Source organism: Balaenoptera physalus (genome assembly GCF_965194825.1).
Source record: "Balaenoptera physalus genome assembly, chromosome: 10".
NCBI classification, from domain to species: Eukaryota; Metazoa; Chordata; class Mammalia; order Artiodactyla; family Balaenopteridae; genus Balaenoptera; species Balaenoptera physalus.
In genome coordinates, this window is record NC_138889.1 from 28,189,924 (window position 1) to 28,216,019 (window position 26,096).

At 36.5% G+C, this 26,096-nt stretch overlaps 1 protein-coding gene across 2 annotated transcripts in view; it reads left to right on the forward strand.

Annotated features, from left to right (window-relative positions):
* LOC309636679 (centrosomal protein of 78 kDa-like) overlaps positions 1-26,096 on the forward strand; it is a 528,677-nt gene that overhangs the window by 26,335 nt on the left and 476,246 nt on the right. The window lies entirely within an intron of this gene.

Sequence of the window (26,096 nt, forward strand, 5' to 3'; positions counted from 1 at the left end):
GTGAAGACATGGAAAGATAAAAATTTGAATGTCATCAGCACTTAGCAGTCATTAAAATCATGAAAATGGATGAGATTTCAGAGAATTCTGAGTACTGACAACGTTTAAGTAATAGCAGAGAAAGAATTCTGGGAAGGAGAGAGGTGATAGAGTTTCAAGAAGGAGGAAGTAGATGACAGCGTCATCCTTCAGAGAATGTAAGTGTCCTTTGGATTTGGGCAGTTGGGTCTGCAGTGACCTTAGAGCAGTTCAGTGAAGTGGTGGACAAGAAAGCCAGGTTGCAATAAATTGAGGGCATAGGGCTGCCTGTCGGGGCCAGGCGGGGCTAGTGAAGACAGTGGGAATAGGCTGCTCTGAAGGAGTTTGGATGAAAAGAGAAAATAATTAGCAAAAAAGAATTTTTTAGAATGAGAAGGACTTATATTTTGTATGTTGAAATGAAGAAACCGATAAAGGAGATCCTGTAGATGTAGATAATAATTTAGAGAATTGGGGAAACATGGGCATATGAATAAGAAAAAAACCTTGCACAGTATATAAAAATCACTAGTATCCTTCGAGTTGGATGGATACTGGTAAGTTTGGGAGGAAATAAAGGTAAGGATATAGAAGTTAAATGAGTTTATACTGATAGCCGCAGTTTTCTTTGACACAGATTTTTCAGAGACACATATATACACATACATAATTACAGTTTTAAAATTCTTTCATAGTTACATGTTTTATTAATCACGTCTGAGAAAAGTCATTGATTTTCATTTTGTACAGCATTATCTTGTAAGTACAAGATACAGTGACAACTTTCAAGCTTTTTGCATATCAGAGCTGAAACTGAAAGTATCTCCATAATTGAATTTTCACTTCTTATTTATAATAAGTTTATCCTTAGGAGGATACTTCATAATGTTTCATCACAGATGAGTTTGGGCATTGCTATCACTCAATAATGTTAAGCATCTGTCAGGTTCTCTCCTATACTATATATTAATTTTTTCTCCATTAAGCAAATATTTATTGACGGCCTGTGGGAATAAGATACACCTAGGTCCTCGTTCCTTGGTATATTCACAAAAGCCTCTGAAACTAAATTTCCAAGTCAGGCCATACTAAGGCCTGGAACAATAAGTTTTCATCGTTAACAGTTTTTTTGTGTTTGTGGTTTTTTTTTTTTTTTTTGAAGCAAGGATAAGACACTGTCTTAACTCAGTAGTTGTCCATTGATTAATAAGTCAAAGAAGACATTGATGAAGCATGGTATTTTGAATATCCTTTCCACAGAATTGGTAATGGGCCGTCCTGAAACTCTGGTGAGATGCTTATCATTTTCAGATTTTGGAGTGGCAGAGAAAACCCTATTATACCTTGAATTATCTCTAGAAACATGAATTCAGCCAAATAAAAACAGTGCCTCTGCCTACTGAGGTTGTCAATTTCCATCTTAAAAAAAGTGAACATTTCTCCTTTAGATTAAAATCAAGAAAATCCCCTCTGTCCAGGATGCAATAATGGGGTACAAGAAAGAGGAAAACTGAAGGTATTCCCTCTTTACACCTGAACAGTGAATTCATTCTGATATCAAATATTTGTTATGATTCTGCTATAACCAGGTGCTTTATTGTGTTTAGAGATCAAGTTACTGCTCATTCTTGGTAAGTAAGAAAAATCCATGTTTTAGGACTCTGAATAGTAACTTTATATATTATATATATATATATATATATAAAATAAATATATATATTATATATATGTTCCACCTATTCAACAAAATTGTAATTTTCATCATCTCTTACAAATGATGAACTGTACTTACTCTTTGGAAAGGGCTTATAGGGAATTAAAGTCTCCATATACTTTTTATATAAGACCATGGAAACCAAGTTCTCAACTGGGAGCAAACTTAGGTTTTGCTATGAAGGTTTATGCTTGCCTGGCCTTAGAGTGGTAGGCCAGGAACTCAAGGTGAAGTTTTTTTCGTCTAAGTTACTTTCATTGAGGCCACCCTGAAAAAATTTGGAGGGAGTATTTTTTGAAATAACTTTATCCCAGTAACCCTTTAAAAATGCTTCAGGGTATGGGGAACATAACTGTCAAAATATTCAAGCAACTCTCGTTGATTTAAGTGTAATTGATCAGGAGCAATAGAGGAAAGAGCTGGGTACAAAAGACAAAAGACCCGAGGCTATTTCATGTATGTTTTTGGCTTATTGTACAAAACAGAGACAGTCTCATACACTCACGCAGCCAAGGTCCCCTACTGTTCTCTCCTTTTAGTAGAAATAAAAAAGAGCTAGTTTCTCAATAGCAGCATTCTATCCTTAAGTGGGTACACAGTGATATTCTAATGGTCTCTGGAGCAGAGAATAATTCCGTGGCAGCTCTGACCTCCAGTCACCGGGTTCTCTGTAACTTAGTCTTTCATGGCCAAGGACTATACTCATTATTTCGATTTATATTTAACATCTCAAAATTGAAAGGATTCCATGGACAACAAAACAGTAAGTGGCTTCATGAAGTGTTTTAGTATGGATAAAATAATAAACTATAAAAATACAAATCATCAGTAAAGCTTTTTCTTTCCGGAGAACTATATTCAGAAATTACTGTAAGCATCTAAGGTGTGCATGTGTGTTTTTTCACCCATGATCATGTTTGTGTGTGTGTGTATGTGCATTCCACTGCTACAGGAGACATGCAAAATAATGTCAGATTTGCTACTATATGAAGTACTGGTTTCTCCCAAGAACTGTGTGCTCGCAGTGTTCGTTCAGGAAGGTGAGTGCCTTACCACCACATCGCAGTCATGTCTCATCACCTTCAGCGGGAATAATTTACACTTAAACCTTACATACAGGCGTATTAAATTAGTATTACTCATCAGAACTTGCTTATTAATAAAACAAGCTGAATTAGCCACTGCAGAATCATATTTGGAAATTCAATGACACTTTTACATTTTTAATAAAGGCTCAGAAATGTTATTGCAGAGCAGTTGGTACAGAAAACTGTGGTCAGATTTGACATTCATTAATAATTGAAGTGTGGAACGTGACAGGTGAAAATTGATATTGATTTCTTTCCTCTAATATTTGGAAGAGTTCTAAAAGGTAAATAAAATGAGATAACAAGACATATCAAATCTCAATGATTTCTTTGATCACCTCCTCCCCACATATCACTCCTTCACCTACCATGATTTGAATATTTCAATGCCCATAGTCTTTCCAGTTCAGTGCATTATAAAACACACTCAAGCTGGGTTTCAATCATATTAGACTGAAAGCTGAACTTTTTATGAAGGATTATTTAAAACAAAATGCATCTTGAGCCCAACAGCCTTTGAAACCAAACAATCCTGGGAGTTCAGTAAGGAAATGTCAACACTGTGGAGAACTTTTGGATTCAGAAAATTCAGTAATCCTATTTGATGTATGTTAACTGTATCAATATTAACAACCTTCTGCTTGATTTCAGCACTGATTTGAGAGCTGAGTTACTACTGGTCTTGTATTTTAACTAGTTGTGAAAGCACTGAGAGAGTTGTTCTTGGGTTGATCTTGACCTGCCTCTGAGAATGCTCTCTGTTCTATCCATCTTGAAAAGCTTTATTCAAGGGCATTTCTCTGCCTTCCTTCTTCTCATCTGCACCCCTTGGGAAAACGAAAGATGCTCAAATATAGATGTTAACACTGTAGATGCTCTGTTTGGCAATGGTGTCTTTCAGCTTCCCAATAAAAAATTATACTGCTGACCACCCATTTGACTGAAAAGTGACTCATTTTACTGACAGATATCTGGATTGAGATGTCAAAAGAAATAGGTCATTTCAAATTTCCTTTTTAATTTTGTCATAGCTTTGTGTTGCAACACTACTTGTTCAAAAGTTAGATCATGAAGGTTCCTTCCTATGACCTCCAAATAATTAATCAAAATGTTCTTCAATAGGCTATATAAAAAGCAAGCAGAATATTCCTAATTATCAATCTTTCTCTTGAGTCATATAGTTCCTATAATTTCAAGGAAGAAAAACTCAAATGTAAAGTGTTACAATAGCCAAGCATACCAGCGCTGTTATCTAACCATTCAGCAATTTTCTCTGCCAAGTCACTCTGAACCTTAGACTACTGAGAATGTCTTTTTAATTAATCTTTAAGGTTCTCCTCTTTTGAGTTAAAAAATGGTCACAATTTTATAAGTAAAATTAAAGAAAAAACACAAAATAGACCATCTGATATATTTCCATTAGGCATTATATATATATAAATATATATATATACATAATTTTAATATCTATACATATATAAATGCACTGGGATAAATCTCCATCTTCTGTGTCAGTCAGACATAGGTCCATTTTCTTAGGAATAGGGAACTCCTTTCACAATGGAAGTGAGGAAATTGGCTGGACCTTCCTTCTTGAATATAATTCCATGAAGCAGCCATTTAAGGTTGTCTGGATCTTGGTTCCTTCTAGCAATCTACTACTCCAACAGTGTGTAGTTCATCAAATTCAGGTCTTTCTGAAGCCAGGCTAGAAACACAAAGTGAGGTGGACGACTGAGGTAACTGACCAAAAAGGAGGAGGAAGAGAGCAAAACAATTTCCCAATTTCATTTTTTCCCATATTCTCTGTGCTTTACAAGGGAAAAAATATTTGGGTCTGAATTCCTTTCATTCATAGCCATTGTTGGTTCAAAGTCTGAGAAAAAAAAAAAAAAAAAGGTAAAAACGAAAATATGGAGTCCAGAATTCCGTTAGCTCTCTTGCAGGCAATATCACAACTTAAAAGGCCTTCCAAAATGAAGGGATAAACTTTTAAAAATATACCCCAATCTTTTCAATCTAAACAAGTAAACACTAAAAATACATTTTAGAAATCCAGCAAACACACTAACCACAGTCAAAGCAAAGGAAGGCTTATGGCTTACCAAATGATAGTGGCTATCTACAAGAGAGAGAAAGAGAATACTCCAAAATTTTATCTGACCTGGCAGAGCTCAGCACAGCTACTATTCTTCTTTCCTAAAATCAAGGCATAAAGAATTTGAATAAAACTTGCCTAAATGTCATCCACTGCCTCCAAAAGCAAATTAAAGAAGGGAGTGTCCAGAAATCAGGATGAAGAAAACTGCTTAGAGAAGACCATTCTCCTATCAGTGGACCACCAGGGTTTTTCTGGGTAATAAAATGATAATAGACCTTTTTGTCATCTTCTTTTTATAATTTATACATGTAAATTTCAGTTAACATTTAAAAAATATCCAATCAGAATGACAGGCATTTCCAGAAGTATCAGTTTTTTTTAATCCTCACCCTTTTACACATGTGAAAACTGAGGCTCAGTATAGCTGTCAAGGAATTTTCCTAAATCATTGAAGGTGTAAATTTGGAACCTAAGTCTAAATCAGTTTCTCATTTTATCTTGGCTAACTTCTTAAAATTCTGTTTAGGGACATGGGGAGGGGGAAGGGTAAGCTGGGACGAAGTGAGAGAGTGGCATGGACATATATACACTACCAAATGTAAAATAGATAGCTAGTGGGAAGCAGCCAAATAGCACAGGAAGATCAGCTCGGGGCTTTGTGACCACCTAGAGGGGTGGGATAGGGAGGGTGGAAGGGAGACGTAAAAAGGAGGGGATATGGGGATATATATATATGTATAGCTGATGCACTGTTATACAGCAGAGACTAGCACAACATTGTAAAGCAATTATACTCCAATAAAGATGTTAAAAATGTATATATGAAAGCTATACTATAAAATAGATACAGTGATAATATATCTGAGAGGTGAAATTATGGCTGCTTTTTAATCTATTTTTGGATTATTTGATTACATGATTTCTCTATAAAGAATATGAATCCCTTGCGTAATAAAAGTTACTCAAAACGAAAACCAAACCAAACCAAACAATTCTTTTTAGGAAGAGAGGATAAAATGAAGGTTTGAGCATAGAAATCATCTAGAAATCACTGAAGATACTGGACCTGTAATGCAGTTTCATTTGTAGTGGGTTTGGCTTACATTCTTATATTTAGTTTTATTTCTATACAATTATCAAAGAAAGAGAAAGAAGTTGGGTAATATTTGCATTTGCAACTAATCAAAGCAGAATTGCTTTTAGCTTTAACAAAAAAAATCGTTTTGTGATCTCAGATTAACATCTTTATTCTTAAATGGAGCATAAATAACATTTATTGGCTAAGATTATTTGCAATAAACAAGACTGTTTACTGTTTACCACCTAGAAGATGACTATTTGTAAGTCTCACTGAGTATGCTAAAAGCTTATACTGAGCTCTCATTTTACCAGAGTGAATTTAAATTAGCTTCAGCAGACAGAATTAATGAAACCGGGTAAATGATGCAAAGATATTCCACAGGGTATTCTGTTTTAATTAGAGATAGAAAATGTGAGTCATTAGAGGTTTTTAAAAATGTTGCATTCTATTACTTTCTCATATTTTAAATCTAGGCATATAGATGAAAACTAAAACATGTTAGCCACCTTAGTTCAGTTTTTAATGTATATCAGCTCTGAATTTATATTGAGTGAATAGTAAAGAGTCTGAATGAAGAACATAATCTGGAGGCATTCAGGTACAAGTCATAAATTTTATTAGAAGTTGAGTGTTAATTAACAGGCAGCTATATAACTTAACTATAAAGCCACTACAATTCAAACATTGTAGCATTACTTCATGAATGAACACATATACAAATTAAACAGAAAAGAATATCCACAAATACTTCTAAGTATGTCTGGGAAGTTTGATTGTGATAAAGTCAAGGTATAATCTCTAAAACCGATGCCTAGAAAACTACACACCCATTGAAAACTAAAGTCTGTACCTCACACTACATACCAAAATAAATTACACCAGTTGCACATGTAAGAAGCTTGCAAGTTGCCACTTTATCCTAACAAGATGTGTCTTTTACAAATGTTTTCTCCCACTCTGTGGCTTTTCTTTTCATTATCTTGATAGTGATTTTCACAGAGCAGAAATTTTCTATTTTAGTGAAGTCTAGCTTATCAATTCTTTCTTTCATGGATTGTGCCTTTGGTGTTATATTTTAAAAGTCATTGCCATACCCAAGGTCATCTAGGTTTTCTCCTATGTTATCTTCTGGGAGTTCTACAGTTTTGTGTTTTACATTTAGGTCTGTGGTTCATTTTGAGTTAATTTTTATGAAGGATATAAAGTCTGTGTTAGATTTTTTTTTTTTCTTTTTCTTACTATGGACATCCAGTTGTTTCAGCACTATTTGATGAAAAGACTATCTTTGCTCCATTGTATTGCCTTTGTTCTTTTGCCAAAGATCAGTTGACTGTATTTATGTGGGTGTATTTTGGGGCTCTTTATTCTGTTCCATTGATCTCTTTGTTCTTTCACCAATAACACCCTGTCTTGAATACTGCACCTTCATAATAAGTCTTCAAGTTGGGTAGTGTCATTCCTTCAACTTTGTCCTTCTTCAGTGAGGTGACAGCTATTCTGGGTCTCTTGCCTCTTCATATGGACTTTAGAATCAGTTTGCCAATATCCATAAAATAACTTGCTGGGATTTTGATTGGGATTGCACTGAATTTCTAGATATTAAGTCAGAAAGAACTGACATTTTGATAATACGGAGTCTTCCTATTCACGAACATGCAATATCTCTCCATTTATTTAGTTATTCTTTGACTTCATTCATCACGGTTTTGTAGTTTTCCTCCTATAGAGGTTGCACTTATTTTAATAGATTTATACTGAAGTATTACATTTTTGACAGTGCTAATGTAAATAGTGTGGGGTTTTTCTTAACCTATTCCACTTGTTCATTATTGGTATATAGGAAAGCAATTGCCTTTTGTATATTAACCTTGGATCCTGCAACCTTGCTATAATCACTTATTAGTTACAGAAGTTTTGGGTCAACTCTTTAAGATTTTCTACATAGATGATCATGTCATCTGTGAACAAAGACAGCTTTATGTCTTCCTTCTCAATCTGTACAACCTTTATTTCCTTTTCTTGCCTTATTGCATTAGCAAGGACTTGCAGCACAATATTGAAAAGTTATAATAAAGGAGGACATCCTTGCTTTTTGCTTAATCTTAGTGGGAAAGCATTGAGTTTTTCTCCAGTAAGTATGATGTTAGCTATTGGTTTTTTGTAGATCGTATTTATCACGTTAAGAAAGTCCCTCTCTATTCCTAGTTTACTGAGAGTTTTTCTCATGAGTACATGCTGGATTTTGTCAAATGCTTCTTCTGCATGTATTTATATGGTTTTTTTTTCCCCTTTTTTGTCTTGGATGGATATTAATTAATTTTCAAATGTTGAACCAGCCTTACACACGTGACACAAATCCCATTTGGTCATGGTATATAATTATTTTTATACTTTTTTGGCTTCAATTTGCTAACATTTTGTTGAGAATCTCTGACACAATTTTTATCACATTTCTACTATAAAAGGTTTGGGATTCTAACGAATTTAAGGTATTAATTAGTCTTATCAAATTCTGCTTTTTATTCAAAGATACACCACAGCAGAACCCTGAGGGAATAGATGGTGAATGGTAAGGCCTGAATTTACACTTCTTTTATTCTTTATACCCTGAACCCGTCTCTCAACAAGTGTTTACGGTTGATGTTTATTTTTTTGGAAATTAGACATAGCTCACTTCATTCATTCATTCAACAGATTCTACAGCAGAAGGGAAGCTTCTAAGGAGGTAGGGTGTATTAGTGGGGCTGCAGGTTATTACACGGAATCCAAACAAGGCCTCATAATAGAGACGGTGATATTTGAGAAAAGACCTAAAAAAGTGAGTGGATGAGTATTGTAGATACTAAAGAGAACAGCAATTCAGGTAAAGGGAGCAGCAAGTGAAAATGTCTGCTACTATACTTGTTGAACATCAAGGACTAAAGAGTATAAGGTGTTTGGAAAAGAGTGAGCAAGGAGTAGAGGTGGAGGAGATGAGATCAAATATATAATGTGGAGGGTAATCATGTAGCAACTTTCCAGCATTTTAGGAACTTCAGCTTCAACTATGATGAAGGGGAAGACACTGAAGTCACATAATTCTTCTGACTTAGATTCTCAGAGGGTTCTCCGGCCACTGTGTTAAGGACACATTTCAGAGGGATAATAATTAAGATGACAGACAACGAAATCTTAATCCTGAGTGGTAATAGTGGAAAAATCGAGAAATTGTCAAATTCTGGTTCTATCTCAAAGATACGGCTGACACATTTTGCTTCTGTATTGGATGTGAAAGGAGAGAGAAGAAAAAAGTCAAAGATGAATCACATTTTGTAACTGAGCACCAGGAAGAATGGAGCTGCCCTTTTCTGTTTTGGAAAGTCTACAGGAAAAGCATGAGTGACTGTGTATTTGATTGCAAGGTATATTAAGTTTGGGATGTCTATTAAATGACAAAACAGTGATAATTCTGGTAGTTACCAGTCCTGTTAGGTGGACCCAGTCCGTAAAGGACAACCATCAACCTACCTAATCTGCTCAATTTGAAGACCCATAAAGGACTTTGGGGCATTAGTGTGAAGAGGGCTTCCTTCTGCGTTTGTGTGTATGTGTGTTATTTGCTTTGACACTGTGGTTAGGCTAAAGTAGCACTATTCTGGGCTTTCATCTTTGGCAACTTTTTTCTCACCAAGAAGCTTTTTTATTGGATTGACGCCAAATGAGTATTTGCCTGATTCCTCATGTCCTGATTCTTTAAATATTTTCCTAGTTTGGACAGCCACAAATTTGGTTAGTATTTGTTAATTTCACCCTTCAGCTTGGACACACTTGAAGCCAAGTGAACTCCCACCACACTGATGGTAGACTTCATCTGAGCACGCTCAAAAGAGCACAGAAGGTTGTCCATGGGGAGGGTACTATCAGAGGCTGATTGACAGTATTTGTGTTGTAGACTAACTCAAGGGCAAACACATACGGTTCTTATGCTTTTCTGCTCCTGATAATAGGCAATGGCAGGCTCTGGATCACAATGTTTGAACCCAGCAGGAATAGTTTTGCACTATATGTGGCATGACTATGATAAGGGGTATGTATCTTATCTAGCCTGTATCTTCTTTTCTATGCTACACAAATACAAGGCTGTCACTTTCTAAGACAATAAACTTTCTCTGGCTGTGACAGATTCAAAGCAGATGCCAAGTTAGAAACATTTCTGAATTAGGTGATTTGGGTTCCTTGACCAGGTTAAAGAAACAAAACAAAACTCTTTTTCTTCTTGGTTTCACATTAAAACAATATGAGTTAGTCTAAACTATATGACCAGAAAATAGAAATACTAAAATAACAGGCCCTTATCATTATTATTTTGATATAATAAATAATAGAGGGATATTATTTTACTAATAATTACCAGTATTTAGTAATGACAAGCCAAACATTAAGCCTTTAGGAAATTTGTGAACGCCTTCATTTCTTACAATAACTCTGTCAGATTGGTACCAGTATTTATCACCATTGATGAAGAAACTCAATTTCCAAGGAAGACACTGAGGCACAGAGAGGTTAAGTGTAACTTGTCCATAATCGCCCTAGCTGCTATGCTAGTCAGCTTCATCAACCACTATCACCACTATCACATTTCTTTAATTGGACTTTAGATTCAGATAAACAATTTTTCCTGGTTGCAAGGAAATCATTTAACAAGCCCAGATTACAATGCTTGAAATGTAAGTCTGAGCCCAAATCTGAGAACCCTAAACCATGTGATCACTAAAAATACTGAGTGTCAATTCTGAGCCTTCTAATATGAGTTTGCATTTAAAATAACAGGTCCTATTAGGAATAAGTGTACAAATGGCATTCTAGGAGGGGATATATCCAACAGGTGTTTTAAATTCCTTTAGCGGCAATGAAAAAGTATGAAGGCATTTCCTAAATGAGCTGATTTGCTTTTGGTGGGTGAACACTGAACTTTGTTTAAAAAACTTAACCTGAAAGTATTTTCTAAGTAGCCTGCTATTAGTCTACTCAAAGTTAGCCTTGTTATCTCCTTTTACAAACAAGAATGCTAAGACACAGTCTCAGTTAGTATAGTATGGATAAATCATTTGCAGTCTTGGGTAAACTTGTACCTTAACAAGTGTCTTCAATTTGGGGAAGACATGAATTCACAATTGCCATTCTCTATGCATATTATTGCCATCTAAACTAATTCCAGCAAAAGAAAGCTATAGTTAGGTAGATCCTTTCATAAAGTGATGCAGTTACTCAGGAATGCTTTATAACCTAAAACGACTGGACAGCCAGTAACCGATGAATTATCCTAATGCTGATTCATCTGAGAGGTCCTTTATTCCAATGACTTTCGCTGCTATCCTTCTCTTTTCCTTTTGGGATTAAGAACTATGCATAAAGTCTTACTTACTCTAAGGTTCACCTTTCACTTCTCCTGTCATACAACTTGTCACTTTCCCCATCATATGCCACCAAATGCCAAAAAGAAATCTGAGTACTCTGCGGTCATGGCACAGGTATTTCTAAAGAGATGAACACCTGTTCAAATATCACTAATCCGAGAATAAATATATGGGGAAATGAACTGGGGACATGACTGGAATCAACTGAAACTGTGAGAGGCCAGCAGGGCAGATATGTGTGTCTGTATGTGTCTTAAAGAATAATGTTCTCTATGAGAAAAAATGCTTTATTGCCGCAAACTTTAATCCAATTAATACCTGGGAATATATTTCAAGACCACTTGTGTATATGTGTATGTACATAATGTTAGCATTGTATATTATTTGTGTTATGTTCTCCCTTCTATTCATTGGAATATGTTGCCTTTAAAGTTGAACCTTTCTTGTTGATTTTTTACATGGATGAAGGTTCACACAGTAAGATAAGTTCAAGGATTTCTTTCTCCAATACCATTGACATGAATTCCTATTACTTAATTTCTTTTTGATAGATTTTCAGATGACAGTCCAAGATAGTTCTGCCAATGGAAATCATAGGACTACCAAATATGGAAAAGACTTTGGAACACTTACAGTGTGTTTTCATGGTCTGCATCAGAATTCTAGAGAAGGCTTTTGGCTGAATTGGCAGTGAAATGAGAATGGAAAGTTAGTGTATCAATTACTTTTCAGTGTGGTATGTTTTCTTTTCTACCATTCTACTATGTATTAGAAATTACATAAAAATCAGGAGAAGAGAAATGGTTAAGAAAAAATATAATCAGTCATGTTAAAGACATTCGGCACTTACCTAGACTCACAGGTAACATGAGAGAACATGAGAGCTGGCTTGTGAGAGCTAACCTTGTTCCATTTCCCTCACTGTATTGATGAATAGCTTTGAGGCTCAAAGAAGGAAGTGACCCTGCCAGAAGCATACCATGAATCAGTGATGAAAGGGAGACTCCTTGGCTTCTGTAGAGCCATGCCTCTGTGCACAAGGTATTAAAGAAGCATTAATTAAATGCCCCTTTACCTAACAACGTGGAGCTTAATCATAGGGTTTGGGCTTCTTGTCTCTTCTTTTCTTTTGCTTTCTCTTTTACATCCTTGAGGGCCTTAGTTTTCAGTCGCTCTCTTGAACTGGATTTACAAGACATTTATTTTCACTAGCCATTATTTTTTTGGATTGTAGGCTGAATTTTTAAGAAGTTGGGGAAGGATACTGAACTGCCAAAAGTTAACAGACTATTGGCAAAGAAATAAAAATAATTATAATGCCAATTCCCCTGGGTATTCCCTGTGTACTTTAGGGGTAAAAATAGTATTTGTAAAGTGATTTCAAAATGTGCAAATATTACCTGTGGGACATAACCTACTGGTTAAGAGCACTAACTCTGAAATTAATTTGCCTGGATCTTTTTTCCCCAGCTCCACCACTTATTAGTGGTGGGACTTCAGGAGTGTTACTTCTTTGTGTTTCACTTCCTCTTTGAAAAACAAGGGCTTAATAACCTCACCCATTTTACAGAGCCGTGGCGTGGAGTTAATACATGTAGAGTGGTTAGGAATCCATGCCACTCTTAAGTCTTTAAAATCAATCTTATTATTGTTGTTACTACTATTATTATTTCTTTAGCTGTCCTTGAAAAAGTTTGCCAGCAGTACTCACTTGCTTTTCTTTTTGTTGTATATTCTCTACATCCCACTTAAGCGTTCTACCAAACCCTAAGAGGCTGTTTTCAGATATTTTACACCTCTTTACTTGTTTGTCACAGCAAAAGTAAAAGGAGTGTGGCTCCCCTTGATCGAACAAACCAGAACTTTTGTTTTCTCCCATTCATACACATTGGTGAACAGATGTGAAAAAACGACTCCATGGGTCTTTCAGTCTGGAGCCAAACATCCAGGCTCTGTGTAACTCGACACTATTATGCACACATGTTGGTCCCTTAGGACCCAAAAGAATCTCAGCTAAGCCCATCATTATTTCAGGAATATGAAGAATGCTTTTTGTGAAGTAGTTGAACATAACAGAAATACAAGAAAAGGCAGAGGTGTTTTGTATCACAACTTTTTGAGAAATGCTCAGAGCTCTAAGATGTAGCTGACAATTGCCCCATCAGCTAATGCTTTCAAAGTTACCATAAATTTCACCATAAATACATCTTTTCAGCAATGGCAATAACGCGGTGACTATACTGCTCAATTCCTCACAGTGTCAGCATTAAATACATTAAAAGGGTAAGTCAAAATATCTGTCTGATTGCTTCTGACATAACCCCGAGATCTCTTTTATTTCTGTACTCCATCAATTATAATGTGGAACACTAAGACAAATTATTTCTAAACACTAACAAGGAATGTAGCAATAAGTGGCAGACAATCAAGGGGAATTTTGCCATAGCATGGTGCTTATTTTGTTACAAGCAGGAATGCAAACCCAAAGGATGTAATTTAGACGAAACTCTGTCCCGTCTATTCTCTAGGAACTAGAACAAGGAGACTGAGAGAAGATGATTCTGGGTAAATCAAACCGTTTTCTCCTAATTACAGCTGAATAATAGGGAGCAAACTCTCATGGAAGGTTGTGATCTGCTTGAAGAAAGCTAGGAGGTTGCCCTGGTTAAGGTCTTTCATATACAGTTATTCAAGCTCAGACTTGATCATCTCTCAAGGATGCTACAGTAGGGAGAGTTTCGCCGTAGCTGTGAGACTCAGCAAGATCAGTTCCAACTCTAAAACATACAATTTTAATTTAATCACCAACACCAGCCATCATTAAGAGCGACCTCAAATAACTCCAAATCTGTTCATCTACTCACATATTCTTTACACAGTCAACAGGCCTCGAGTGATTACTACATGCCAGACACAGTTCTAAGACACAGAATAAGGGATAAGAAAGGTAACAACCTCTGTCACTGTGGGGCTTGAGTTCTTTGGGAAGAAGTTCATCTAAATACAAAGAGACACCAAAGATAATATTTGTTTTGATTATTATTCTGTGAAAGAAGTAAGGTAATCTGATCAATTGGGACTGAGTTAGGCTAGTAGAACAATAAAGGAAAACATATCTTTAAGAGATGAGTGCCAAAGAATAGAAAGGAATCATTTATGGACAAAATTTTTCTGGAAATAATATTTCCAAAACATGGGAACAGCAAATACAAAGGCCCTGAGGCAAGATGAAGCTTAACTATAATCAAGGAACAAAAAGAGGCTAAAAGGTTAGGTCAGGAGATAACCACACAAATTTACACCAGCTGGTCCCTAACTTCAAGTCTACGTGGATATATTCTTGAGGTGAGTTAGACATATATATCATCTAAAAAACAAAAAAAGGTTGACTCCAAAATTACCCTGGAAATTCTGAGTGAGACTCTTTACAAAGGCACAACCATATTAAAGATCACAGCCATCATTCTCCAAACTCCACTCTGGCCATCAACTTGCAGGCATTTAACAGGGATGTTTAATATCCTCTCTAAAATACTGGGCAGGAAGAACAAACATCCTAGCGTGTCTGCACCGTGCACCTAGTGTCTCACAATGGAAAAGTAGCTGGAGCTCACCCTGGTGATGGCTTTGCCGGGTTTTTATAACCTTTTATTAAGAGTCCCATCTCTTTTAAGAACTGGGATATATTTTTTGAGGGAAATAAACTATAGGAAAATTCAACTGACAGAGATCATACTGTACTTGACTTTTCTGTTCTTTGCTACATTTATTTGTTGAGACAAACGTCTGTTCTTAGCCTTTTTTTAATGGCTCTGTTAAATAGAACGGACACACAGTACACTGCACATAATTAAAGAACACAATTTAAGTTCTGAAATATGCATATACCCATGGAACTGCCAACACAATCAAGAAAAGGAACATATCCATCACTTGCAAGTGTTTTTATGCCTCATTCATAAAGCCCCTTTTTGTCCCTCACATTCCACCCCTCCACATCCCCAAGTGACCACTGATATGCTTTCTATCGTTATAGATGTGTTTGCATTTTTCTAGAAATTTATATAAAGGGTTTCACACAGTGAGGACTCTTTTATCTGGCTTCTTTCACTCAATGTAATTATTTTGAGAGTAATTCATATTTTCGTGGGTATCAATAGCTTATCACTTTGTTTTGCTGAGTAGTGTTTCACTGTATGAGTATACCACAGTATGTTTATTCATTCGCCTGTTGATGGGTGCTCGAGGTTGTTACAGTTCTGTCCATTAAAAATAAAGATGCTATGATGATCCATGTACAAGTCTTTGTATGAACATATGCTTTCATTTTTCTTGCATAAATATCTAGGTGCAGAAAGGCTGGATCATACGGTAGGTGTATGTTCAACTTATAAAGAAACAGCCAAACTGTTGACTGAAGTGACTGTACCATTTTCCTTCCCACTAGCAGTGTAAAAGGCTTCCAGTTCCTACACTGCCTCACCAATACTTGGTGTGTTTGGACTTTTCTAATTTTAGCCATTCAATAGGTGTGTAGTGGTATCTCCTGGGGCTTTCATCTTCATTTAGCTAATAATTGATTACACTGAGCAACTTTATGTGTTTATTTGCATCCGTACACCTCCTTGGAAGGATCTCTTTTTAAATATTGTTACCCATATTGTTAATTTAAAAAAAATTCTAATTACTGAGTTTTGAGAGTTCTATACGTGTTAGAGACACAAGTCTTTTCAGGTATATAATTTGTAAATATTTTCTTCCAACCTGTGGCTTTTCTTTTATTAATAATGGCTTCCAAAGATGAAACCCAATTTATCACTTTTTTTCTTTTATTGATCTTGTTTTTGGTGTCATCTCTAGGAAATCTTTGCTTAACCCAAGGTCAAAAAGATTTTGTCCAAGTTTTAGAGATTTATGTTTTGATGTACATTTAGCTAATTCTTTATATAGTGTGAAGTAGGGATCAAAGTTCATACTTTTGCATATGGCTATCTAGGCACAATATCCATGTACTACATGCTTCCAGCACCATTTTTCAAGAAGACTATCCTTTCTCCTCAAAATTGGCTTTGCACCTCTGTTGAAAAATCAATTGTCCTTATATGTGTGGATATGTTTCAGGGATCTACATTCTATTTCATTGACCTATTATATCTGACTCTTGGTTATAATATATTCTTTCACTGATTTCTTTTCACTTGCTCATGTAAATAGTCTCCCAGTAATATAGCCTTACCATTTTACTGGACATACCTAGGTATACCTGAAATGAATTTGATAAATCGATGGAACTTGCACTCAAACTAGGGTTACTTTCCAAAAACACTAAAATGTTGAGGTGTAAAAACTGTGTATTCTACAGCCTTCCTGCCTCAACCAAGTGTATGTTAACACATCCCCACAAGCTAGTTTGCATGTGTATGGGGCTGTAGAGTCTGGGGAGTATGAGAGTGTTATGTGCTGTCTATCCCAAAAGATCATCATATGAGGCAAAGGAAACATTAAGGAAATAGATAGGAATAGTCAAATGCCAAATGTTAAAATATTTCTCATGCGTTTTTAATATTTACATTGAGATAAATAAGCAAATTATTATAAAATAAAATACAAAACTTTAGAGAATATTTCAAAATGCTCTTTTTTGCCAGATGCAACAAGATACTAGGAATAAATAGAGGAATTTTCTGGAACCAGCTTGTCTTTCCTTTTTTTATCACCATCGAGTGATGGGGTTGTATTTTAGTCAGTGTATTGTACATGTGAGTGTGAATAAGATGGAACTTTTCTCAAAAAGAGAAATGAGCAAAGAATATATGTTGTCAACTTGTCTAAAACATTTTTTCATGTTCTGACTCATTTTTCTTTGTATTGGCATTTCAAGGGATTTTGTTTTTTAATTTGACTATTAAAAAACCTTGATAACTTCAGTGAAATTCCGTCAAAATAATATAAACAACTGTAATGGAAAATGAAAAGATGATAATAGCAACCAGCACTGTGATATTCCTTGTCAGTGTTCTTTACTATTTAGAATAGTAACAAATCCCATATTAATTTGACTTTTTGAACTTTGGCCTTTACTTTGGTGGAAGAAGTTCCTTTCACTTTGCTTATTATCTGTTTGCAATGAAAAACAATTAATGACCATACTTTGATATGATCATCTTAGAGTTGTAGAGAGGGAGGAGAGTTATGCAACTATTTATATATCTATGTGTTCAAGGAAGTTTACAGGCTTGATATTTGAATCCTGTGGAATGTAGCCTCCTTTCCCAGAGGGAAATGAACATATACATGTACTTAATGTAGTTTAAAATAAAGCAACACCTTTTCATAGAGGCACCTTCTATTCCAGGCATGTTTAGGTATAGGGAAGGGGAACAAGAGTTATAAAACATAATTCTTGTCTATAAGGAGTTTACAGTTTAGGGGGGTAGAGGGCACTCAATGACTCAACGAGGATAAGCCTGATACAGGTGGCTACAAGGTCACCCTTGAATAAACTCTGCTTTAGGAAAGACCAGCCTACTCTTATTCTGTTAAACTCTTTAATGCAGTGTCCAATAAACCTGAATATCAAGCTCAAACGCCACTTTAGAAATGTTTCCAGGGGTGCTAACAGCCAACAAGTTAATATGATTCCTACACACTTGACACAACTCACCAGAATTCTTGAATTCGGTGAGCATATTGACCTCCTTTAAGAAAGATCACCATTTAAACTTCGAATGCTAAGTTCTAAGAGAATGAAGTAAATAATAAGTGATATTCAGGTTCAGAGGTGGAAGAGAAAAGAGGTCTCACCTTGAGTAGAACATTTTGTTGGATTCTCCAAAGTGTCAAACAATAAGGAGAACACTAACTAACTAAGACTCTGAATAAGTTGAGAAATAAGATGAAAGCCTAAGATGGAGGTCAAAATGTCCCCTAGATTTAAGGATACACTTAGGCTGAAAGTGAAACTATTGAAAAAGATGTAGAAAATGCTAAATATGTCACAAAAAATTTATTAGAACAAAAAATCTATTAGAATAAACCAACTTAGCAAAGTTTGTTTGCAGAATATGAAATCAACATACATTCATCACTTGCATTTCTGTACATTAACAATGAACAATCTGAAAAAGAAATTAGGAGAACAATTCCATTTACAATACCATCAAAAAGAATAAAATACTTAGGAATAAGCTTAACCAAAGACATGAAAGACTTATACACTGAAAACTACAGCATTATTAAAAGAAATTAAGGAAGACATAAATGGAAAGACATCCCATGTTCATGAACTATTGTTAAAATGTCCATGTTACACAAAGCTATCTACAGATTTAATGCAATGCCTATCAAAATCCCCTATTTTTGCAGAAATAGAAGAAACGACTCCAAAATTGATATGTAACTACAAAGGACCCTCAATAACCAAAGCAAACTTAAAGACCTCACACTTTCTTTTGAAATGAAGTTTTCTTATTATTGTGGGTTAAAAGTCCAAAGTCCTAAGTGTCCATAAATTATCCTCCTAAATTTATATTTTGGTTCATTCTCGGTGACAGAGCTTTCAGTGTCTGAGTGGCATTGAGAGCTCCTTCAATACCTGTAGCTTGGACTCCTGTCACTGACATGGTGTGGGTATCTCAGAGCCTTGGCTGTTTTACCAGTTTATCAAGTCCTGCATGAACCATGCTCAGAAGGGCCCCATGCTTGCTTGGTCTCATGCTCTGATATTGCTGTCTTGAAATTCTTAATGATTTTATCTTTGAGCTTACGTTTTGTAAGTAAAGTTTATGGGACAATAAAATATACGCATGAGCAGAGGAGACATGTGCAATATGTGTGTCTGCCACCATTCCTGCTGCCCCATTCACATATAGTTTTCACCCTGCTTATGGTGTGCTTTCCATGACATGCTTATTTGGTACCCATTTGGAGTCTTACTGAGTTCCACCAGAATTCTGTGCTACTGGTCACATCCAAGACTAAATTAAGGTGTTAACAGCTCCGGGAGACCATGCTTTCCATTTGAATCTGAACTTACTTCTAACACAGAAAGAAAGCAGTTGTCTTTTAAGAAACAAGAATGTCCAAGGAATCTCATCATATCCTTTCTTACTCGTGTTACTTCCCAATATTAGCCAAACCCTTTTGCTGAAAAAGATGACATATATGAAAAAGAGAAGAGAGAACAACCCACAGAACCCATTTAGGGCTCAACCTAATCTAGTATGATGTCATCTTATCTCGAGTCTATCTGAAAAAAGAATTTACTTGGGCACATTCACAGGTTCCGGGTGAACATGAATTTGGGAAGGACACTATGCACCCCAGTGCAAATACTTTCAACAACACTTTTTCTTTGCAGTTTCAATAAGAGGCACTATATTTTCATTTTGCACTGGAGCCCACACATTATGTCACTTTTTACTGTTAGAGCCCATGTTGGAAAATGGGGCTTCATGACATAGCCAAGTGAGTCTGACAACTGAATTCTAGAATTATCCAGACTTACCCACTTTTTGTTGCAACAAGTTGGTTCCAGGCAAACCTATGTGAAAGGGGCACGTCCACAGTGGAGCAGAGAACTTTGGTCTCTATATCACCAGACTCACTCCCAAGATGAAGAAAAGAAGAGCTTAGCGAAGCATGGCCAGTTATTCTTCCTAACTTTGCCAGTCAAGTAGGTCACCTCACCTAGCCAGTGTCAGTGAATATAAGAGCAGGGAGGTTAAAAGTTATACTAATCAAATTCCCTTCACATGCTAGTACCATTATGAAGGAGAAGGGAAATTGTCACTAATGCTCCCCTGTTTTTTTCAATCAATCATCTCTTAACCCATTCAACTATGCCTTTAAGCCTATAATTAATGGAATATGGCTCTCCCTTCAGGAAAAATAGACCTTTACCAGGACAGTCCTGCTCATACTTTTATGGGGCTACTCATTTGAGTGGTCTTCTGGAACTGCTGCTGGACGACTTAGAGTTTCATCCCAGAAGTCTCTGATATGGGTGAGAAATTGCATTAATTTAAATTAACTCCAAGGCTACTCATATCCAATGATCCGAAACAACTTTTTGTTCTACCAGCCATCCACAGCACAGCTAACCATAGAAATTTGATGGGGTTAAATGACAAACTAACATTAAATACATAAAAGCATCCAGTAATACAATTCAGAAATCATAGAAATGTTGCAAATTTGAAAGTACATCTTTGCCAGTATCAAATTCTTCAGACAGAAATTAAAAGGGCACAGATTAAACGCTCTTATGAAATAAGGTCCTGAAGTATTAAAGCCCAAATTTGAAATCAAGTGTCCTTGTTACTGTGGGTTAAAATTCCAAAGTTTTAAATGTCCATAAACCATCCTCCCAAATGTACATTTGGTTCATTCTCAGTGACAGGGCTTTCATTGCCTGAATGGCAGTGAGGGCTCCTTCAATATCTGTAGCTTGGACTTCTGTCACTGACACAGGTGTGGATCTCTCAGGGCCTTGGCTGTTTTATCAGTTTATCAAGTCTCTCATGAACCATGCTTTTAAAGAGTCTAGAGTTACTAAGATACAATTTGAATTTACAGCACTATCCCAAAAATTTAAAGACAATCTCAAAAACAAGCCAATCCCCCACTCCTAGAAGAGTGAAACTAGGCACACTTTTGTTCCCAGAATCCAGTACAGAATTTGACCAAAGAACATAGCAGAACCTCAATGGCATTTGAGACAAAGATAAAGTCTCTTTGGTTTTAGCCTAACTAGGATGTCCATTAGTCTATGGCATTTAACTGAAATTTCTGACATGCGAACTTCGAACCAGGAGGAATCTTTTAACCTGACGTTGATTTGTCACTATGAATTTGCCATGTGCAGTGCACAGCCCTGAGCATCTGTCACACATGGACTCTTGAGTTATCCTTCCTCTTTGATGACCTTGTGGTTCACACTACAGTACTGAACTGATTATGGGTTCTGTCGAGTGACATTACACCTCCAGTTCTGATGCATAGATTTGACAGTCCTATGCCGCCATGGCCATTTTCACTGCCTCCTGAAATGGAACTGCATAGACCAAAGGCGGCTGCCTTTAAGAGAACATTTATTTCTCCAACATAATTGACAAATCCATTGTCAGCTTGGGTCCACATGTAAAGGGAGTCACTTGAGCCTACGGTAGACCATATGTGTCAATGCCGACAAGTCCTACAAAACATGTTTTCCTTATAATTGAGTCTTTGTCTCAGACAAGCCTGCTTGAGAAAAACTGTACCTGGAGAGTAAGGCAAGGTGGACAGCTGCCTGAGACTTTCCTGCCCTGTAAACTCCCGCACACTCTCAAGTCAAGTGCCAGGTAAAGGTCTCTGTATACTAAAGACGCTCCAGGTGCCTTATCATTCTACTCCAGGTATTGCTCAGTCACCTGCAACTCCCTAAGGCCCCTTTTCTTTATGTCAGACCTTTACTTAAGTGGCTCTAAAGAAACAGCCACTCTCCCATGCCATAAGCTGCAGCCATCAGCCAAAATCAAAGTATCATACGGCTGGTGTACTGGGTTGAATGGTGGCCCCCAAAAGGATATATCCATGTCCTAATCCTTGACCTTTACCTCATTTGAAAAAAAAGGTTTTGCAAATGTCATTAAGGATCTTGAGATGGGATTTCCATCCTATATTATCTGGATGGGTGCTAAATAGAATGACAATTGTCCTTATTATACAAGAAGGGCAGAGGGACATTTGAGACAGACAAAAGAGAAGATACAGACACAGAAAGGGGGTGTTGTGAAGACAGAGACAAAAACTGAGTGATGTGGTCTCAAGCCAAGGAAGCTGGCAACCACCAGAAGCTGAAAGAGGCAGGGATAGAATCTCCCCTAGAGCATCTGTAGGGAGAGCAGCCTTGCTGACACCTTGATATCACACTTCTGGCCTCTACAACTGTGAGATAGTAAATTTCTATTGTGTTAAGCCTCCAAGTTGATTAGTCTCCCAGCAAGCACGGGACACTTATACAGCATGCATTAAATCTTTCCTAGGCTTCAGCAGTTTACTGCACAAACCTAAATATTTTCAAACAGTCAAAGGTCTCAACATCCCACCATACATTAAAGACCAAGGCACTAGACTACCTTCCTTGGCAGTACCAAAATATTTTCCACATGGACATTTTCCTCTCCAAAATGTCTGCTCCTTTCTTTTTATTTCTCAGTGTTCCCAGGTAATGCACCAAATGTTAGGGTCTTCTAATTAGCTTCCAGCAAGTACAATGCCTTAATTCCATTTGGTTTGGAATAAATTAGGAAATAAGATAAAAGAGAAAAGAGGGAGGGCCTAATATTCCTGTTACTGTTGATAACCCTGGCTTGAGAATCCAGTTTGAATGAAATGATCACATAACGAAACCCCAGAATTGGGCAGATTTACTAACTAGTAATACACAGAATGAGAGAAACAGAAGACACTCACTCACACTCTCAATGGAGAGAACAGAATTAGTCAAGGCAAGCATGCTCACTTAATTCTTTTCAAGCTTTCTAAATAAGTCACTTGATTACCCTGGGGCAGAGTCAGTAAAGAAGCAGGGCTGAAATGACTCTAAGAGCTCTCTTGACGGGACTGAAGCATCAGGAGCAGGAAAGGGACATTCCCTCACTCCCCACCACCACCACCCCCAGCAGTAAAAAATGATCATCCTCATTGACAATGTAAAGGAAATCAGAAACTATGCTAACTCTGATTTACTCTTAGTATACCAACAGCTAATCAGGAGCCTTGTGCAAAAGCATGTTGATTAGTTGCTAATAAAACTCTTTAGAAGCAGACCCTTCCACATGCCTCAAAGGGAAAATGCAGACCTGTGTGCTTCAGGATTTTCTCACCAAAACCCCACACAATTTCTTTACTATTCCAGCCAAATATAGCCTAGCCCTACCCTCATACCTGTTTTTCTTGGTTTAGTAATAAAGAAACATAGATGGAAATAAAGAAGAGATATCAGGTAGAAAGATATAAAATAGTGGGGAAAATAATATAAGTGAAGTCAAGTACCACCACCATTTACTAGAAGTGAACTTTCAGCACCAACATTAATATTTTTTCCTGTTATATCTGTAAATGATAATAACTAATATGTACATAACAATTTTCAATTTAATCAAATCTCATTTTTATAACTAACTACTTCACAACAAGTAACATGCTAAGGCAACATCAATAGATGAAAAAGGGTAGTCCCTGGCCCCAAGGAATGTTGCCCAGGAGAAGACAGAGATATGTAAAAAATACAATTACAATACAGTGTAGCGAGTGCAACAGTAAGACATGCAGAAGTGCAAGGGTAGCAAAAAGGAGCGTGTGATCACAACACTAAAAAGAAGACTGCACAAAAGACATAATATGTAAATTGAGTTTTGAAAAATGAAGTGGGTTTCACAGGTGCCCCATAGGGAGAAAGGAATTCTTGGGGGAGGGAAAAGCATAAATGAAGACAGTGAATTGTTCATATAACCCAGAATTGAAGTAGGCAATGGCAGGAGAAATGATTGGACACAGGCGTCATGAATACTTCGGTGTCTGCATTTTAGCAAGTCCATTCTAAAGGAAACTTTGCGGATCAACTCGTGGGTGGGGGGCCGCGGGGGGACAGAACTAGTCATTCCTGCCAGAAACACTGAAACCAGTTTCTACCAACTCACCAAAAAAACGACTTCAAAGGCAACGTGGTATCACAGAAAACGCTTGTTTTTTTGTTTGTTTGTTTTTAGTTCATTAGGCCTCACTTAAAATTCTGATTCCACAATGCACTTGCTTTGGGATCTTGAACAACACTCATAACCTCTGCAAGTTTCAGTATAGTAAGTTTATGTGATTACCTTTATCTGTAATATTCCTGCGTTGCAATCTTAATGGAAACTCAAGTTCAGGTCAAAGACAAGTTTCTCTGTGACTTTTCCTTTGAATTGATTCAAAAACCGTCTCTCCCGTCCTCATTTGGTTTCTCTTCTGGAATCTCATAAGAACTTCTATGACCTCTTTGGTTTTTTGTTGTTGTTGTTGTCTGTTTGTTTGTTTTTTAATTGACGTATAGTTGATTTACAATGTTGTGTTACTTTCAGGTGTACAGCACACAGTGATTCCTTTTCCACATTTTTTTCCCTTATAAGTTATTACAAAATATTGAGTATAGTTCCCTGTGCCATAGAGGAGATCCTTGTTGTATCTATTCTATGCCTTCTTTGAATGACCGTAGCACTTGTTGTCTGTACCATTTTTATGTCTCTGGTTGCTTTGTGACTGAAAATGAAAACTTTCTGTTTGTTCATGTCCTGGCCCTTCCTTAAAAATGTGTTCATTTATCTATTTCATATTTATTGACTACATCTTAGACACCATGTTAACTGCTGGTTCTAGATGTTAGTAAAATATAGACCTTCCTGCTCAAAAGGTCACAATATTTGTGGGAAAACAAAAAAATGAACAACCTATGTCTCAAAGAGCTTTGTACGTCCCAAAGAGAACACACCTAGTAGGTACAATAAGTACATGTATCATACGTAAATGTATAAATAGTTAATGGGATTAAAAACTAGAGATAACTGCTTTTCGATTCTGAGGAAATGATGATTGTATTTCAACAGGCGCTCAATGCCAGTCTGAGAATGAGGGCTTAACCCCCGTCCTGACTCACTGCATCGCTTACCTATATAAAAATACACAAGTCTGTACATACACTCTAGAAAAAGGCTTATCTGGCATGAATTTCAGATAGCAAGAAGAAAACTTCAAGAGGTTCAGAGAAGCATCCAGAAGCTCACATGATTATCTGGCACTAATACAACTTGCTTGACAGGAAAATAGAGCTGTAAATCTCACAAAATTAGATGATCTTTGAAGAATTTCAAAACCTCTTGCTATTAATTGGAAATCCTAGAAGAATAGCTTCTTTTAAAATGTACTGATAATATGCTTTACAGTTTAATATTCAGCAGCCTATGTTTTGGCTAAGTGAGCTTCAGAAAAGAAGGAAACTTGTGGTTTAGCTCCATTTACTTTGGAACCTCTGGTTCCAGACATCTACTTCTGTGCTCAGTCATCTTATCATCTGTAAAATGGAGGCAACTCTAAGAAAACATAGTTACAGAGATGTTGCACAGTTTCATGTGTCATTGTCTTCATTTGTTTCAGAATACCAATAACATCTAAGCTACGACTGAAAGAGTGCAATGTTATTTGGGGTCATCTAGTGCAGCTCTGTCAAAGTAAAGAAAAGGAAAGGGGCCTAGAATAACTATAATTTTCCCAAGAGGACACAATTATTTTATGGTAAATCTGAGACAAGGACCCTGATCTCTTTGATCCCATTCCATTGTTCTTTCATTGGGTTCTGAACAACCCAGAGAAATAAAGAGAAATAAAACTCCTATGTGCTGTGTCACTGGTACAGGACTTGGCAAGATTGGAATTGGAGCACTACATATTCAGAGGTATCTGGGAAATTCTTCAAACTAATTGAGATATACACCAGGTACATAGAAAACAGCATGTTTTCTGAAGATGATTCTGTGGCATGAACAGAACTGGTAACTGAAGGTGTGTGTGTGCTGCAGTTCCAAACAGGATGGGTGAATTCTTGTTTTCTGACACCTTGAAGACTCCACCCCAACATACACATTAAAATAAAATTAACATTTCAACTGGGTCATATTTA